The following is an 18,963-nucleotide window of genomic DNA, read 5'->3' as shown; positions in this document are numbered from 1 at the left end:
GCATAAGTATATGACGATTAAATGCTCTAACATCATCACCTCCCTGTTCACACGTGCACACATGCCACCCTTGGGCTCTCACCCTGGGTGAACATGCACTGATGTGAGGACTCATTAGTCCCTACCCCAGCTCTAGAAGTCTCATATCTAGAGGCTTCCCTGCCCCACCTCCAGTTGTAATTCAGACAATTCAGATGAATCTGCTAAGCTATATCAGTTTTATGATTATGTTCGGCTCATCCAGAGAAAATCAAATGTTTTTTCATCCTTTCTAGAATAATTTAGAAATAATCCACAGAGGGCCCTCCTTTGCCTTTAATTTCCCTCACCTCCTTCTCTCATTTAATGTTGATAATAATGGTAACAGTAAACACAATGACAGCTATCATTTAATGAAGCCCTGCTAGTTACCAAGAACTTTGCTAAGTCCTTTGTGTTTATAACAACTTCAGTAATTCATAATAATCCACATATGGGTTTCCTGATAGCAATTCATTCCAAGGAAACATCCCTGAAATATTTTGGACTCCCATAGAAGCAATGTTTCTGTACATTCTGGTTCTGCAGAGGATCCTTTAGGCCTTTGTGTCACCTTGTTCTTAGCCCAGAGCTCCAGAGCAAGATCCTTGACTGTCCTCTTGACTCTCTCTCCTCCTTCCACCATGCGTTTTCACTGTATGTAACATTATTGATTCCATACCTCCCTAAACTGCAGCAGTATAGACAATTCCCTCTCTGTACCAAGCACTCTCACATTAAATAACCTCTCATAATACTCATAATAATATTCAGATATTATAGATACAGCCATGACTGAAGTGTAAAGATATCAAATAGTTTTGCCTAAGATGACCGTGGTAGGGGCAGCTAGCACTAGGATCTAGATCTTTTGACTTCAAGTTCAGGCGTTGTTATACTATGCTATTCTGCTTCCTGATCTTGTCAACAATTAATATATTTTCTGGAATGTCAGAAACAAGACAGTATCTCTTCATATATCATTTTGATACCTAATTCTATGAAAAATGATGATCTTATAATGCTATTTAGCAATATTCATATAAAGTAGCATTTAGAAAATATGTTAAATGTTGAGTGCTAAAGAACATTAAGTTCTTAAAACATTTTAAAAGAGTGATTCACTGCCATTACTCAGAAAATATGCAATGAAGATGATTCACTATAGAAAGTTTAAATGAGACTTTGAAGTAGACAATGTTCGAATCATAAATTAAAAAAATTTTTAAAAGAGAGGGAGAAAAGAAAAAAAACCTTTGTGGTTGCTTTTCTTACAACTAAATATCATTTTACTAGAAAAGGGCTTGGTCAACATATTGATTCATCCTGGACGGATGCTGTTTTTTGTTTTAGATTTTTTTTTAGACCTATTGTTCATTTCAATAATTTCATTTCTTTTTCTTCTCCTTCTTCTCATTCTTGATCTCCTTCTCTCCTCCTTCTCTTATCTTCTACCTCCTCCTTTTCCTTTTTTTCCCATTTTTTGGAGCATTAAAATTAGTTCATACAAAGAAATCACATATTGTACTACAAAATTGGCACTATCAACATGAATTTTATGTTTGGCTTCATTTATTGTTTCTCCTTGTCTGTAGATAATGTCTATTATTTTTTTCCAAGGGAGACAAAGGTATTAAAATGGTCTGTTTCTAAAAGTAGGATGGAGAAGAGTCAGTGTTGAGATATTATGAACTCACTCTTCAGGGAAGTTCTGTAGGACAGGGTATTAGTCAGGATTCTCCAGAGAGTAAGAACCAACAGGATGTATACATATTTATAGAAAGAGAAAAATTTATTTTAAGGAATTGGCTCCCATAATTGTGGAGGATGGCAAGTCCAAAAGCTGCCAGATAGGCTGACAAGCTAGAGACAAAGGGAAGAGTCGATGCTGCAGTTCAAGTCTGAAGGCAGTATGTTAGCAGAATTCCTTCTTATTCAGGAGTCAGTCTTTTTCCATTAAAGCTTTCAACTGCTTGGAAGAGATTCACCCACGTTCCAGAGTACTGGTAATAGGCTTTACTCAGTCTGCTGATTTAAATGTTAATGTCATCTAAAAAAATACTTTCACAGAAACATCTAGAATAATGTTTGACCAAAATTTCTGGGTAGCGTGGCCTACCAAAGTTGACACATAAAATTAACCACCATACATTGCCAGATACTCCCTGTAGAGAGATAGATCATTGTCCCATGTCCCATTTTCAACATTATCAGAATAAGTAGAGTGGTCTCTCGATAAACTGCATCAGATACAGCTCTTCTTTCTCTGGATTCACCAGAAATGTTTATGTTTTTACAAACTAAAACCTGGTTCCTTACATGTATAAAAATTCAGAAGGGAAACTGTTACCTCAACTCCAACTGGAGTGTGACAAATCAATAGTAATTTTCATAGCTGGCAAAATTGGTAAAATTCTTTCCTCCATGCTCCAAAGATTTAACCATTTCTTCGCTACTAGTTACTGTGAACAGTGGCATAAATCTATGGGATTATTAGAATCACTTTCCCAGAATGTCATAATTCCAGTTCTCCATTCCTTTAAGTTTCTAATATTAACTCATCCCTTACTCTATTCCCTATCACGTGTAAATGTAAGAATCACCCAATGGCAATTGAGTCAGACCTGGGGAAAGCAGGGGAACATGTGGTTCCTGACTCCCCATAGTCCTAAGTAATCCTATCCTCCCCAGGGCTTGTACCTGAGGAAACTGTTATTCCCTACCCCAACCCCCCGCTGTGTGTGTGTGTGTGGGTGTGGGTGTGTGTGCGCGCGTGTATCTTTGAGGGATGGAGATCAGAATTGAAAGAAAGATGCAGAAGACAAAGAATAAAGAGGGAATTGGAATTTTTGTGTTTTCAGTTTATTGTCCCTAAGTGCTTAAAAAATTAGGACTGAGAAGGTGTAGTAAAATTTAGAAAAGAGATGCTCATTGTGTTGTAAAAAGTCCCTCTAAATCTTTCTCCATCAAGATTGGCCTCGTTCAGGTGCTGTGAAGAAAGGGGTGTAAAAGAGGGAATTGGGAAAGGAGAAAAGCACCCCAGACCAGGGAGCATGTGCAAGCAGCAGTGTTTGTGAGAAAGTGGCCTGACCAGGATGGACAGCAGTAAGAAATGAGGTTGAATAAGGAGCATAAAGCCACATTTTGGAGGGTGTTGGAAATCCTACTGAGATGAAACTTGTCACAATTGTGTTGTGATGAACTGAGAAGAGACATGATGGGAGGGAGGAGCAGGATGAAGAGGAATGAACAGAGGGCCTCAGAGGGAGCTTTGGGAAAGCCCCACTCCTAGAGGGTGAGTGGACATGTGTGTATCTTGTCTCATGACTGATTTCCTCCCTGGAGTTCAAGGGAGGTCACCCAATGATGGTAAAGGCAAGAGGTTAGGATTGAGGGCTTGAGAGGACATTGTTCAGAGCAATTGCATAAGCTGTTTTTGAGCTTCTGCTCTGGACTGGCTAGAATGCTAGGTGTTAGAAATACAAGAATGAGGGGCGCCTGGGTAGCTCAGTTGGTTGAGTGTCTGACTTTGGCTCAGGTCATGATCTTGTGGTTCGTGGGTTCAAGTCCCACGTCTGATAGCTCAGGGCCTGGAGCCTGCTTCAAATTCTGTGTCTCCTTCACTCTCTGACCCTCCCCTACTCATGCTGTCTTTCCCTCACTCTCAAAAATAAACAAACATGAAAAAAAAAGAAATAAAAGAATGAATAAAATATATCCTGTCTCATCTAGACTCTCCCAGTCTTTCAGCATCAATAATAAAAAAAAAATTTTAATGAGCTAGCAGCACAAGCCAGACTTGATTTCCTACTTGACTGTGAGCATTGAGACTTAGCACTCTAGCGTGGGGTGGGGGCATCTTACCATGGAGGCCAGTTTGGTGTTGACAGATCATGTCAGAATGAGCTGATGACTAAAGCTGGATGATTAAAGGTCCCAGGTGAAAAGCAAGTTCCATACATGCAGGGAGTTAGGAGAGGCTCATGTGTAAGGTGGTTGTAGCTTAAGATTCAGTATAAATTCTGAGATCTCACAATGAGATCCAGGGAGTGAATATGGAGTTGTGCTGCTGCTCTGTAATTGAGATGGAGGTCAAGAACCAGACTAGATGTAGATCCTTGAGATCCAAGAGTAGAGTAAGTTGTTAATGGACAATAACTTTTGTGCACTTGTCACAAGGTGAAATCGTTCCTCAAACTGGGTTGAGAGAGTACTTCTTTATATCTTCATAAGGCATCTCAATTTCTTCATGACTGCATCCTCTAGATAATAGGGGGAAAACCCTAAGTATTAGTTTAGTTTGTAAGTAAACTTAGTACATTGTAATAAGAAGAAACAGCTATATAATTTTCAGGACTCAGCCAAAGTGGAAATGTAGTCGTCCTTATTAAAAAATTAAGAACTTCCAGATGGGTACAGTAGAGTGCTAAAGCAAACCAGGGATGCTTCTGGCCACACATTCACAAAGCTACACCTGCTAAGGAATTCAACAATCCCTTTAGGTTACTCTCCATCTCTTTAAAGTGCTCAGGATCTGATTTCCTTTCTCTCTCTCTCTCTCTCTCTCTCTCTCTCTCTCTCTCTCTCTCTCACACACACACACACACACACACACAGCACATACACACAGAGTTTTATCTCACATATGGCCATCAGTGTACTATAGCCAGATTGTACCAGCTTGAGAGAGTAAACAACTATGCACATATCTTCCCAGCTCTGCGTTTAGTGATATTATGTGCGTAACTTGAAATCAGCCAAGGTGGGAGACTTTACAGCATGAAATTTGCAAGTACTAGAAAGCAGAGCCTTTTTCTTCAGAGAACCAGTTATTAAACATTTACCAGAACACTACTGTATATACGTTCTTAAACAAACACTGCCTTTTTTGTTCATTTGCTGTATTCCTAACATTTAGAATGATGCCCAGCACATAGAGGACACTAAGTTGTTTAACAAATGAATAAATATCCTTCTCTGCCCATAGAGCAGTAGGTTCATGACCTAGATAGCACAGTAGAGGTATTATTTCTGCCTACAAAAGAAATTCTATCATTTGAAAGCTAAATGAATATAGAAAACTCTATCTCTTTTAATAAAGGCTGGCTTCAGCAACTACTGTCTTCTACCTTAATCCTCTATTAGATATTATAAACTGAATATTAGTGTTTCTGTTCTCTTTGCATTCCTGCTAGAACAGTCCTAAACTTGTTAGCCAAATAGATGCATCTGGAAAAAGACTTGGTGGAGTGGTCTGTACAAAGGGATGCAAAAGGCAAAATAGTTCAAAAAATATTATCTCAGATACACATTCATTTTCTCAAAAGCCTAAACCAAAGGGAAGACACCATGGCAGGCAATTGTAGACACTGACAAAGCCAGGATGTCATGAAAGGAGCCAAGGAGGGAGATTATGTTTCTATCAGGGACGTGCCTTGGAGTCATTCCAATCATTTCACAAAGGTGGAGGTCTATTTCTATAATGTAAAGGGGAACACTATAGTCTTCCTGTGTGTCTCGTGTCTCTTCTATACTACTCACACCGAACACTTCACATCTGACACTTCTGGTCACCAAATGTGTAAAGATTTTTTCCCCCCAAGCAATCTTATGAGATAATGCCTGGTGTCCTACATTTCAATTCAGTTCTGACACTAACTTAAGTTAGCCCAGGACCCACAGGTGAAGGGTTCCATCCCACAAGACTGCCCCACCCCACTTCAGACACCAACCACAAATTGTAGGCCCCTGGTTACCTACCAGCTTGGCTACAAATCACAGGTTCTGATGACCTTTCTCCTTGAATTCAGTCATTTCCTAGAACAGCCCACAGAATTTAATGAAACACACTTTCCAGGTTATTATGTAATAATAATTATATAATTATTATATAATAAAGAATGTCATAAAGGATACAGATGAACAACCAGATGAGAGTTAGATAGGGTACATACGATCTGGAAGGATCCTGAATACAGGAGCTTCTGTCCCCATGGAGTTAGGGTATAACACCCACCTGGTATGCAGATGTGTTACCGGGTTTGGTTACCAAACCCGGTGACACATCCCTACACCTCGTACTTCCTTCATGGAAGCCTGATCTATCATTAACTCCATTTCCAACCCCTCTCCCATCTCCGGATAATGGGGAATGGGGCTAAAAGCTCTAAGCTTCTGATCCTGGTTTGGTCTTTCTGGTAACCAGCCCCCATCCAAGATCCCATCAGGAGTCACCTCATTAAAACATAAGATATTCCTGGGGCTCCTGGGTGGCTCGGTTGAGCAACTGATTCTTGATTTTGGCTCAGGTCATAATCTCATTATTTGTCAGATCGAGCTCTGTGTCAGGCTCTGCAGTGAACATTCTTTGTCTCTCTCTCACTCCCTCTCTCTCTCAAAATAAATCAATAAATATTTTTTTAAAAAAATTACACCTTTTTTGCTTTTAATTCCCTTGCCTTTGGGGATGTGTCGAGTAAGAGATTGCTATGGCTGAGGTCAGAGAGGTCTTTTCCTGCTTTCTCCTCTAGGGTTTTGATGGTTTCCTGTCTCACATTCAGGTCCTTTATCCATTTTGAGTTTATTTTTGTGAATGGTGTGAGAAAGTGGTCTAGTTTCAACCTTCTGCATGTTGCTGTCCAGTTCTCCCAGCACCATTTGTTAAAGAGACCTTTTTTCCATTGGATGTTCTTTCCTGCTTTGTCAAAGATTAGTTGGCCATACGTTTGTGGGTCTAGTTCTGGGGTTTCTATTCTATTCCATTGGTCTATGTGTCTGTTTTTGTGCCAATACCATGCTGTCTTGATGATTACAGCTTTGTAGTAGAGGCTAAAGTCTGGGATTGTGATGCCTCTTGCTTTGGTCTTCTTCTTCAAAATTACTTTGGCTACTCGGGGCCTTTTGTGGTTTCATATGAATTTTAGAATTGCTTGTTCTAGTTTCGAGAAGAATGCTGGTGCAATTTTGATTGGGATTGAAATAAGCCATACAGAGAAAGACAGATACCATATGTTTTCACTCTTATGTGGATCCTGAGAAACTTAACAGAAACCCATGGATGAGGGGAAGGAAAAAAAAAAACAAGAGTTTAGAGTGGGAGAGAGCCAAAGCATAAGAGACTGTTAAAAACTGAGAACAAACTGAGAGTTGATGGGGGGTGGGAGGGAGTGGAGGGTGGGTGATGGGTATTGAGGAGGGCACCTTTTGGGATGAGCACTGGGTGTTGTATGGAAACCAATTTGACAATAAATTTCATATATTGAAAAAAAAATTACACCTTCCTATCATCCAGGCAATTCCAAGGGATTTAGGAGATCTGTGCCAGGAACTGGAGACAGTGGCCAATATATATTTTTTCTATTATTTTATACATAAGCAGAATCAGTCACACTTCTCCATATGTGTGAGGCCACAATCTCTTTGCAAGAAATGCAGAATTAATGCTCTTTGAGTTTTTAGATAATGTACTAAAAACTCAAAGCACAAATACCATGGGTCTTACCACTACTTCTTTTTCTCCCTACTCCTCTCCTCTTCTTTCTCTTTAGATGTGCCCCTTTCTTCTCTCTCTCTGCTCTTTTTCATTCTCCCCTTTCTCATCTGTACTTCTCTCTTGGGCGCCTCCCTTCTATAGGCAATCCACAGTGAGGCAGATTGCTGAATGAAAGAAAAAATAAGGAAATAGGACCAGAATTCTACCTCAGTGCATTTTACATTCCTGGGAGTTGAAGCACTAGGTCCTCTGGGTGGGCACAGGCACATCTGCAACTATTTCTAGGCGTATTATACACTTTGGAAAATTTTATATTAACTTTTTTTATGGAAAAAAGATTAATCCTGACATTTTATGCATCTTTAAGTGACTCTATAATTTAACTTTCACTCATACCCTTCCTCACATGGCAGAAAGAGTCCTGTGTGTTTATCAAATCTTATTTCACTTTCTTCTTCCCTGACACATAGAAGGACAATATTTTCCACCTATTTTGGAGCTCGGTTGAAGCTATTTTACTGAGTTTAGGCCACTGGATATAAAGCAAACCTAGCCATACAAAATCCACAACTAACCATGTTCTCCTCCCCTTTTGTTTGCCATCATTTGCTTAAAATGGCAGTATACAGGATGCTAGATCACTTAGCTACCACTTGGAGGGGTGCTCTGAAGGGGAGCCTCCCCCCCCACACACATTAAACTGACATCAGCTAGAAATAAACCATTGAGATTTGATGTTTGTTACTGCAGCCGAGTCAATCCTATCCTGACTCTTTTCTCAGGAACGCCCTCACAGGCCCTAGGATTCATTCTAATTGTACATACACAGGTCATATAACCATTCCTGAAACAATTATTATGGTCAAGGAAGATTTGGCACATTGAACAAGCTTGGGTCATATGCTGTTCTCCACAGGTTGGACATAGAACCTTGGCAAACAAATGGATTGATATTGAGGTAAGAGTTGATGTGCCAGAAAAAATCACGGAATTAGTTTTGTTTTTTGGGTGTTTTGTTTTGTTTTGTTTTGTTTTGTTTTTTTAAGTGAAGATGGCAAGGAAAGAGGGAATAGATGCTGGAGTCCAAAAACGTCATGGGCTTTTAGGAATTGTAATTAGGCTATTTTTATTTTAATAATCATTAATGTTAAGAATTAGTTGTAGGTAAGTCTAAAAAGGCAAATTAAATGCAATTTTAGAAATTCCAACCTGGAATACAAGATAGGTCACCTACTCCTTAAAATTTAGGGAATCATGTATTTTTTGAGGTGGGAAGTTATTTGATGTGTTTAATGAGAGCAGGTTTTTTTTAAAGAATATTAACTTGATAATGGTATGCAGGATAGATGAAGATTGAAAAAAAACTAGTTGAGAAAATTACAATCCAAAAACGGAGTGATAATTGATAGTAGTGGCGGTGGCGGAGGGATGATAAAGAATTGACACATTGAGTTACATGAGAAAGGAAGAATTGACAGGTTTCCATGTCTGATGTGATGTGGGGAGATAAGGAGGAATCAAAGATGATTTAAAGGTTTAAAACTTGCACAGGGAGATTATATTTGGGCAAGATGATGGACCTTAGTACATTGAGTCTGAGATGCCTATTAGACATTAGACGTTCAAATGGTGGGTGAGCAGTTTTGCAACTGTAATATGGGAAAATGACCTGCTGTAGAGAGAAAGATTTAGAAGGCATCTACATAAAGATATTTGTTGATAAGATTCCTCAGTGAGAGTAGAGATTATGTAAAGCAAAGGTCTGGGACAACTTGGGCAGTTGCCACCATTGGGACAGAGTTGAGGTAGGACAAATCAACTGAAGAAGGAAGAAGAAACAGAAGAGTAAAAGGACAAGTAGTGTGTGTCAAGGGAGGGGAAATCTTAAAATTGCCCAATGCTACACAGTGTGACACTGAGTCACTGAGGATCTTGAAGTTTCAACAGAGTGAAGATGAAGTTTCAGAAGAGCTAAATTTTGAAGTGTTAATGAAATGGCAAATGGTAAGGAAATGGTGTTAAAAGTCAGGGAGGAGATAAAATGGTAGATTAAAGGCACATTGTAGTTGAACAAAGGTTTCCCCAGGACTGAGCAGACCTGTGCATTTTTAAATCAGAGGAAAGAATACCAGAGAAGAGGAAGAGATTTTGTTGTTGTTTTGTCGGTTTGGGTTTTTTTTAATTTTTTTGTTGTTGTTTGTTGTTTTTTTTTTTTTTTTTTTGCTGTTTTTAGTTTTTTTCAGAATACTAGTAATAATAATGATACCTTTTATTGACACCTAATATGTGTCAAGCACTATGGTAGGTGCTTTTCAGTTATATTTTTCCAGTTATTATACTCATTTTACAGATGAAGAAGTGAAAAATCAGAAAGGTTAAGTAACTTGACAAGATCAGTCAGCTGTTGAGTGGTGGAGCAGGATCAATGTCCCTTGAAGTGAATTCACTTTCAATGATACCCTACAGTCTCTGAAGTTCCCAACAGTGCTGGCATGATATAATCCATCAGAAAGTTCTCAGAGAAAGAGCCTGGGTATATTATGAAAATCTTCCAGGGACTTCTGACAAGGACCCATGAGTTTACCTCAGCAAAGCAAACAAGTGCCCTGTCTCTGGAGCCTTCTCTTCTGTACCCATTTACTAAAAACGATAATATGTAGTTAGTTACACATGGTTTGAATTTTGTATCACGAATGAATCTTTGAAGGTAAACAAGCTTCCTTTCTTTTATTAGATAAAAATTATATAGTTCTTTTGCATTTTAAATTAAGAAAAGCTGAGAACCAAATTAAGAACTCTGCTGAGATAAGAGATCAACCCAATTACTTGAATATATCTATTCCCTAGTGGCCTTATTCTTTCAGTTGTTGTTTTATATTTATTTCGAATTCTTTCAAGTCATTTGGATATCCTTTGGGAAAGTAAGTGGTGTATATGTGGATTTATGCTGTATATACTGCTTTGTTGGTTGGCATTCCTTCTCTCTGAAGGATAGGTAGGTTTTCAGCAGGAAGACATGTTGGTGAAAAGGACATTCCAGATGAAAAATAGCAGAGGTAAATAAGCAGAGGGAAGCAAGCTCATTTCAGAACGCAAGAAATAGTACAGTTTGAGGATGTTGTAGAAACACAGAATAAAATGTGTAAGTTAAGAAGTTGTTGGGGCTCCTGAGTGGCTTGGTTGGGCACCTGACTCTTGATTTCAGCTCAGGTCATGATCTCACGGTTTGTGAATTCAGTCCTGAGTCCAGCTTTGCACTGACAGTGCAGAAACTGCTTGGGATTTTCTCTCTCCCTCTCTCTCTCTGTCCCTCCCTTGCTCACTCTCTCTTTCAAAGGAAATAAATAAACATTTAAAAAAGAAGAATTGATAAAAGTGAGTACTTAAAATGAATTTGTGTGTATATATATATATATAATTATATAAATTTATATTAAATTATTTATGGATGGGAAAGTTATTTTTTAAAAATGGAGAAAATATATAAAACTCCAGAAGCATTCTAGGCTCAGAATGCTTCAGATATCATTCAGGTCTTAGTCCACTTTAATTTTTTTTTAATGTTTATTTATTTGTGAGAGGGAGAGAGACAGAGTGTGAGCAGGGGAGGGGCAGAGAGAGAGGGAGATACAGAATCTGAAGCAGGCTCCGGGCTCTGAGCTGTCAGCACAGAGCCCAACGCGAGGCTTGAACCCACAAACCATGAGATCATGACCTGAGCTAAAGTGGGTCGCTCAACTGACTGAGCCCCAGGCACCCCAGGTCTTATTCCACTTTAAAGAAACTGAAAGTTCATATCATAAGGTGGTGCAGCCTGCATGTAGTGTAAGTAAGGAGGCACTTCTGATCTCCACCAGAGGACTAGGCCCTGGCCCTATATTGCATGTGGCTGCCCATGCTTCACAGCAAGTATAAGCTATTAAGGTGTGTTAACAGTGTTTTCTGTGATTCCTCATTTTAACTGACTTCTTCAATTAATCACTTAGCTATGGGTCAATAAGGAATCACTGGAGATTTTGACATAAGGAATTGGCATATTCAACACAATTATAGTGGGATTTGTTCTATAATAAACATTTTCACCTACCTCTCAACATGAAGTATTTTAATACACTTGCATTAAAAATTTAGCAGCTTGCTGTATGGGTTAAATAGAATTTCCTCCATAACTGAACTTGATATCAATGTACAAATGCAGGACAATGTCGTGGGACTAAAGGAAGACTAATGGGTTCAGGTCCTGGTTTTACCACTTAGCAGTGCAGGAGTTTGAACAAGGTGGTTGTCCTTTCCTTGCCTTAGGTTCTTCATCCATAAAGGAGGATAAGAATGGAACCTCTCTGGGCCGAGATTAGAGAAATACTCATTCCAGAGACTCAAGAGTATAGGATACTTTGCCTGATATAGGAAGATAAGGATTTTGGTGAATTTGTACTGTACCTTTCTTTTTTTCCTTTTTTTCCCTAATTTTTAAATTTAAATTTTAGTTAACATACAGTGCAATACTGGTTTCAGGTGCAGAATTCAGTGATTCATGACTTACATACAACACCCAGTGCTCATCACAAGTGTCCTCCTTAGTACCTATCACCCATATAGCCCATCTCCCCCTACCTCCCTCTGTCAACACATAGTTTGTTCTCTATCATTAAGAATCCATTGGGGCACCAAGGTGGCTCAGTCAGTTGAGCCTGACTTCAGCTCAGGTCATGATCTCACGGTTCCTGAGATTGAGCCTCACATCAGGCTCACAACTGTCAGCACAAAGCCCACTACAGATCCTCTGTACTCTTCTCTCTGCCCCTCCCCATTTGTGCTCTCTCAAAAATAAACATTTTTAAGAGAGTCTATTGTGGTTTGTTTCCCTCTCTTCTTTCCCCCACCCCTTCCCATATGTTCGTCTGTTTTGTTTCTTAAATTCCACATGTAAGTGAAATCATTTGGTATTTGTCTTTCTCTGACTGACTTATTTTCTTAGCATAATAGATTCTAGCTCCACCCATGTCATTGCAAATGACAAGATTTCATTCTTTTTGATAGCTCAGTAATATTCCATTGTGTATATATATACCACATTTTCTTTATCCATTCATCAGTTGATAGACATTTGGGTTCTCTACATAGTTTGGCTATTGTTGATAATGCTGCTATAAATATCGGGGTCCATGTACCTCTTCAAATCTGTATTTTTTTATCCTTTGGGTAAATACCTAATAGTGCAATTGCTAGATTGTAGGGTAGTTCTATTTTTAGTTTCTTGAGGAATCTCCATACTGTTCTCCAGAGTGGCTGCATCCATTTGCATTCACACCAACAGTGCAAGAGGGTTCCCCTTTCTCTGCATCCTCACCAACACCTGTTGTTTCTTGTATTGTTAACTTTAGACACTCTGACAGGTGTGAGGTGCACTGTACCTTTCTAAAATATTACTAGAAAATAACTCTACAAGGTGAACACAAAATCCATAAAACTACTACTTCATTATCTTGCTGCTGAATTATATGCCAGCATGGCCAATTGTCAGCAATTCTGAGTTCATGTGTAAGGATAATCTAGTCAATTGGGAGTCTGTATGACAAATGAAGCCTTCCCTCAGCTTTATATACTGGGGCCAGTTTTCTCTCTACACCTATTTGGATACAGATGTGTTATATCAACTTCAGCCCAGAAGGAAAGTGTTTCCTAAGTCAAAGGCAGTTATTATAATCTCCCATTGGCTGAAGATCATGTTATAAGTAAGAAGCAAAATTTTTCCACTGTACTACAAGCTTTCTACAAGGCAGACTGAATATCAGATATAACTCTAGTAAAGATATAAAACGCAACATATCAAAATACTAATTTTTCTGAGGACCCAGTCTTGCTATGATGCTCTGAGACTGAAAATTTTCTTAAAAAGATTATGTGTATGTATGCATATACAAACCCAGAATAAAAGATATGCAAAATTCAGACTCCCTCGCATCCTTAAGAAAATATTCTTTTTTTTTTTTCCTTAAGAAGGTATTCTGAGTCACACTTCTGACCACTTTCATTGTTGTAACAGCTTTTACGAATGTCCCTGGGCTATATAGATGCCTGTTACATTCAATCATGGTCATTCTCACCAAGTTTCACATAAATAGTAATGAAAAATTTTAAAGAAAGGAAGAAAAAGAGAGGAAAGGAAAGTAGAGATGAAGGCAGGAAGAAAGGGAAAGAGAGAGAAGGAGATTCATTGCCCATTGTTGCCATAAGTGAAAAGGAAGAGAAACTATAAGTGGAGATAATCTTTCTGGGACATTCCTGCATATAAACAATTCCCCAAATACCATCATCTCCTTTTGGACATGTCTCTTTTTCTCTTGTTCCCTACTAGCTGAGCTGGAACTCAGCTCCAGGAAAGCCCCGGCAGAGGGAGGGCAGAAAGGGTGTAAGGCAGCCAACTTTTCCATTTCCCCTCTTGGGCTGTTTTTCCATCTTACAGTTTGCCCTGATTCAGAACGAGAAGGTGAAAACATACAGAGGGAGATGGCATCAGCCACTTTCCCTCTGTGACCAAACCACATAACAACCAAGGCTTGATATCAAAGAGTCCATGAAAGCAAGGCCTGGCCATTCAAGACAGGCTTGTTTCAAACCCTGGTCCAGTTTTGCCCCATGAATTTTGGACTTACCCAAAGGGAAGCATTTGAAGCAGTTGTTGAACAAACTTCCTGGCAACCACAGAGGCATTGGATTCTGTAATGTGCACTTACAGCCTGCCCTCACTGACACTACCTCCACCTGTCCTGACTCCCCTGTATCACTAGACACTGCCAATGATGCAGGTGTTGTTTTCCTTTCACTCATCAGCACCCAAATCCATGGGGTTGTGAAGGGTTAACAGCCTTTCTTATTAATAAGAAACTGTTAGGTCCTGTGGTCACAGAAGCAAAATGAATCATGATTAGAAATATCCATCTCCCCCCTCCCTTGATATGATGCCATTAATTAAACCATAAATATGGAAAAAATCTCTCCAGTTTGTAAAGCCCTAAAAAGACAAACTGAGTTTGAAATTATCCTCAATTATGCCAGTGTTTAACAATAAACTTTGTAGTGTGGGAACCTCAGCTCACTACCCAGTACATTCATGGACTTTCTGTTGACATCAGAAGAAAACTATTTAAACTTTCTTTAATTAAACTTTCTTTAATAATGCCAAGGCTTTGGGGCACCTGGGTGGCTCAGTCGGTTAAGTGTCTAACTTCAGCTTAGGTCATGATCTCGTGGTCCATGAGTTCGAGCCCCATGTCAGGCTCTGTGCTGACAGCTCAGAGCCTGGAGCCTGCTTTGGATTCTGTGTCTCCCTGTCTCTCTGCCCCTCCCCTGCTTGCACTCCATCTCTCTCTCTCTCTCAAAAATAAATAAACATTAAAGATTTTTTAAAAATAATGCAAGTCTTTGGGGTGCCTGGGTGGCTCAGTCAGTTGAGCATCCACTCTTGATTTGGGCTCAGATTATGATCCCAGGGTCTCATGGGATCGAGCCCCGCATCAGGCTCTATGTCTGTCTGTCTGTCTGTCTCTCTCTCTCTCTCTCTGGCCCATCTCCCCTACTTGTGTGTGTCCTCTCTCTTAAAATAAATACATAAATAAAAATATGCCAAGACTTTTATATTTATAATCGAGAATCACTATTCAATATATTTACTTATTATGTTTTTAAAGGTTAAAAGATTCAGTTATAAGCAGAGAATGTTATTTATTAGAGTTAAATGTTACTTTCTGCAAATGTCTGAAATTGCTACCCCTAGGTTGATAGGAATCTTGCATGTTAAAGTATCACCAGTTTGTGGGATGAGTGGGAAGAATAGACACTTCTCCCTCACTCCTGCACTTTATCAATTCCCATCTCACTGCTGGCCTCTCTCTGCCCTTTTCCTCATGTGTGTCAAGAAAGGAGGTAGACATAGGGGAAGACTGTGGGTTTTTTTTTAAATACACACAATATTTATTTGTCTATCATATCTTTTTTGTTGTTTTTGCTTTTTTATATTAAATATAATTTATTGTCAAATTGGTTTCCATACAACACCCAGTATGTTTTCACTCATATGTGGCTCCTGGGGAAGATTGTTTTAAAAGTGGTCTCTGGGTGTCTAACTCTTGGCTTTGGCTCAGGTTGTGATCTCATGGTTTATGAGACAGCCCCATGTGGAGCTCTGCACTGACAGCACAGAGTCTTGGGATTCTCTCCCTCTCCCTCTCCTTGTGCCCCTCCCCTGCTCTCGCTGTCTCTCTCTCTCTCTCTCTCTCAACTTTAAAAAAGTGTTCTCAATAATTTCTCTCTCCCCAGGCCCTTTATAATGTGACTTAGCCACTTCTCCCATCCAGAGGTGCAATTAATTTCTCCACCCCTTCAATCTTAGTTGGCCTTATAATTTGCTTTTGCCGATAGGGCGCCGTGCAAGTGATGGGTTGTGGCTTCTGAACCTCTCAGCCTTGAGTGGCCTTGTAGCTTCTGCTCTAGCCCCTTGTATGTTGCCACTACATAATGAAGCCCAGTATTTGTTAAGGCTACACTTCTTAACAAAGAGAGAACACATGAGAGAAAGGCCCAATCAATAGCCAAAGCCAACCACCAAATGTGTAACAGTGGTCAGTTTAGATCATCTAGCCCCAGTCAAGCTGCAGATGACTGCAGCTACATGTGTGACCCAGACAAGACCAGCAGAAAGATGCCCCACTGGGTCCAGTGCAAGTGGATGTCCCATGGTATTTTTTAAACTGAGATGTAAGTTACATATAGCATTGTGTAAATTTAAGGTGTACACTGTGTTGAATTGATACATTTATATATTACATTATGATTACCACCACAGCTTAAGCTTATACCTCTATCATGTCACAAAATTGTCATTTCTTTTTTGTGGTGAGAACATTTAAGATAGAGTTTCTTAGCAATTTTGAAGTGTATAATATGATATTGTTGACTATAATATGTATAATAAGTGTATAATATGATATTGTCACTATGCTGTGCATTAGATGTCCAGAACCTATTCATTTTCTAAGTGCAAGTCTATGTCCTTTAATGACATCTCCCCAATTCCCCTACACACCAGCCCCCAGTAACCACCATTCTACTCTATTTCTACAAGCTTGGCTTTTTTTATTCCACAGATAAGTGATATCATACAATATTTGTCTTTCTCTGTCTGGCTTACTTCATTAAGCACAAAGTCCATCCATGTCAGACTGCAAATGGCAGGATTTCTTTCTTTCCCATGGCTGAGTAATATTCCAATTGTATATGTATTCTACAACTTCCCTATCCATTCATCTACTGACAGACACTTAGATTGTTTCCATATTTTGGCTATTGTGAATAATGCTGCAAAAAACATGGGAGTGCAGAGATCTTTTCAGAATCCTGTGTTCATTTCCCTTGGATGCATATCCAGAAGTGGGATTGCTGGATCATATGATAGTTGTATTTTTAATTTTTTTAAGAACTTCCACACTGTTTTACATAGTTGTTACTCCAATTTATAGTCCCACCAATGGTGCACTGGTTTCCTTTTCTCCATCTTCATTAACCCTTGTTATCCCTTGCCTTCTAGATGATAGCCACTTTAACAGATGTGAAGTGATACCTTAAATTGTGGTTTGTATTTGCATTTCCCTGATGTTGAGCATCTTTTCATGTATATATTGGCCATTTGGATATCTTTTTTGGAAAAATGGCTACTCATTTCTGTGCCCATTTTTAATTGGTTTGTTTGGTTTTATTGTTAAGTTGTATGAGTTCTTTATATATTTTGGATATTAAGACCTTATCTATATGTCATTTGCAAATATTTTTTCCTGTTTCAAAGGCTGACTTTTCAAATCTTGTTGATTTTTGCTTTTTGTTGTTTCTTTGTTAGTTTGATATAGTCCTACTTAGTGACTTTTGCTTTTGTTGCTTGAAATTTGGGTGTCACATCCAAAAAATTATCATCAAGACCAATGTCAAGGAGATTCTTCCCAATGTTTTCTTCTAGGAGTGTTCTTCTAAGAGGTCTTACATTTAAGTCTTTAAACGATTTCAAGTTAATTGTTGTGAGTGGTGAATGATAGGGATCCAATTTCATTTTTCTGCATGTAATTATCGAATTTTCTTAGCACCATGTTGAAGGGACTATCCTTTCCCCATTGAGTGCTCCTGGCTTCCATATCAAATATTAGTTGACAGTATATGTGGGGATTCATTTCTGGGGTATTTTGTTCCATTGGTCCATGTTTCTATTTTTATGCCAATATCATTCTGTTTCAATTACCACAGCTTTGTAGTATAGTTTGAATTCAGGAAGTACAATGACTGCAGATTTGTTCTTTTGGCTCTTTGGGGTCTATTCTGATTTCATACAAATTTTAGGATTGTTTTTCCTATTTCTGTGAAAAATGTCATTGGAATTTTGATAGGGATTGCATTGAATCTCTAGATGGCTTTGGGTAGTATGGACATTTTAACAATTTTAATTCTTCTTATCCATAAACACAAGACCTTTCTAGGTGTGTCTTCTTCATTTCTTTCATCAAAGTTTTATAGTTTTCATTGACAGATTTTTCACTTCCTTGGTTAAATTTATTTCTAAGTATTTTATGATTTTTGATGCTATTGTGAATGGGATGGTTTTCTTTATTTCTTTTTCAGTCATTTTGTTATTAGTAGGTGGAAGCACAATTGATTTCTGTATGTCCATTTTATATCCTGAAACTTTACTGATTTCATTGATTAGTTCTAGCAGTTTTTGGTTGCGTTTTCAGGATTTCATACACGTAAAGTTTATCATCTGCAAATAATGACAGTTTTACTTCTTCCTTTCCTACTTGGATGAGTTTTATTTGGTGGACTTCCAGTACTATCAAATGAGAGTGGGCACCCTGATCTTGTTCTTGATTTTGGAGAAAAAGCTTTCAATCTTCCACCATTGAGTATGATGTTAGCTGTGGGTCTGTCATATATGGCTTTTAAGGTGTGTTTCTTGTATACCCAATTTGTTGAAAGTTTTTGTCATGAAAGATTTTGTGTGTTGTCAATGCTTTTTCCACATATATTGAATTAAACACATGGCTTTTATCTTTTATTCTATTAATGCAGTTTATCCCATTTATTGATTTGTGCATGTTGACCCATCCTTGCATCCCAGGGATAAACCACTTAATGTGCTGTTGAATTTAGTTCACTAATATTTTGTTAAAAGTTTTTGTATTTATATTCATCAGGGATATTGTTCTACAGGGTTTTGCTGTTGTGTTAATTTGTTATTGTTGTTGTTGTTGTTGTTGTTGTTGTTTGTAGTATACTTATCTGGTTTTTGGTATAAAGGTAATGCTGGCCTCATAAAATAAAGAAGAATGAAAATGCTCATGCCTGTTCAATTTTTTTTGGAAGAATCTGAAAAGAGTTGTTGTTAATTATTCTTTTAATATGTGATATAATTT

General features: G+C 38.5%; 1 long non-coding RNA gene across 3 annotated transcripts in view; it reads left to right on the top strand.

Annotated features, from left to right (window-relative positions):
* The window catches only part of LOC125163953 (uncharacterized), a 145,307-nt gene that overhangs the window by 112,447 nt on the left and 13,897 nt on the right, over positions 1-18,963 (top strand). Inside the window, exon 4 of one of the 3 annotated variants that reach the window (XR_007151598.1) lies at positions 8,427-8,468. The exons of the other annotated variants lie outside the window; for them this stretch is intronic. This is a non-coding gene — a long non-coding RNA (uncharacterized LOC125163953). The remainder of the gene's footprint in view (positions 1-8,426; positions 8,469-18,963) is intronic. 3 annotated transcript variants of the gene reach the window in all.

This window comes from Prionailurus viverrinus, chromosome B1, assembly GCF_022837055.1.
Source record: "Prionailurus viverrinus isolate Anna chromosome B1, UM_Priviv_1.0, whole genome shotgun sequence".
NCBI lineage: Eukaryota > Metazoa > Chordata > Mammalia > Carnivora > Felidae > Prionailurus > Prionailurus viverrinus.
This window is presented reverse-complemented; position numbering and strand designations above follow the sequence as displayed.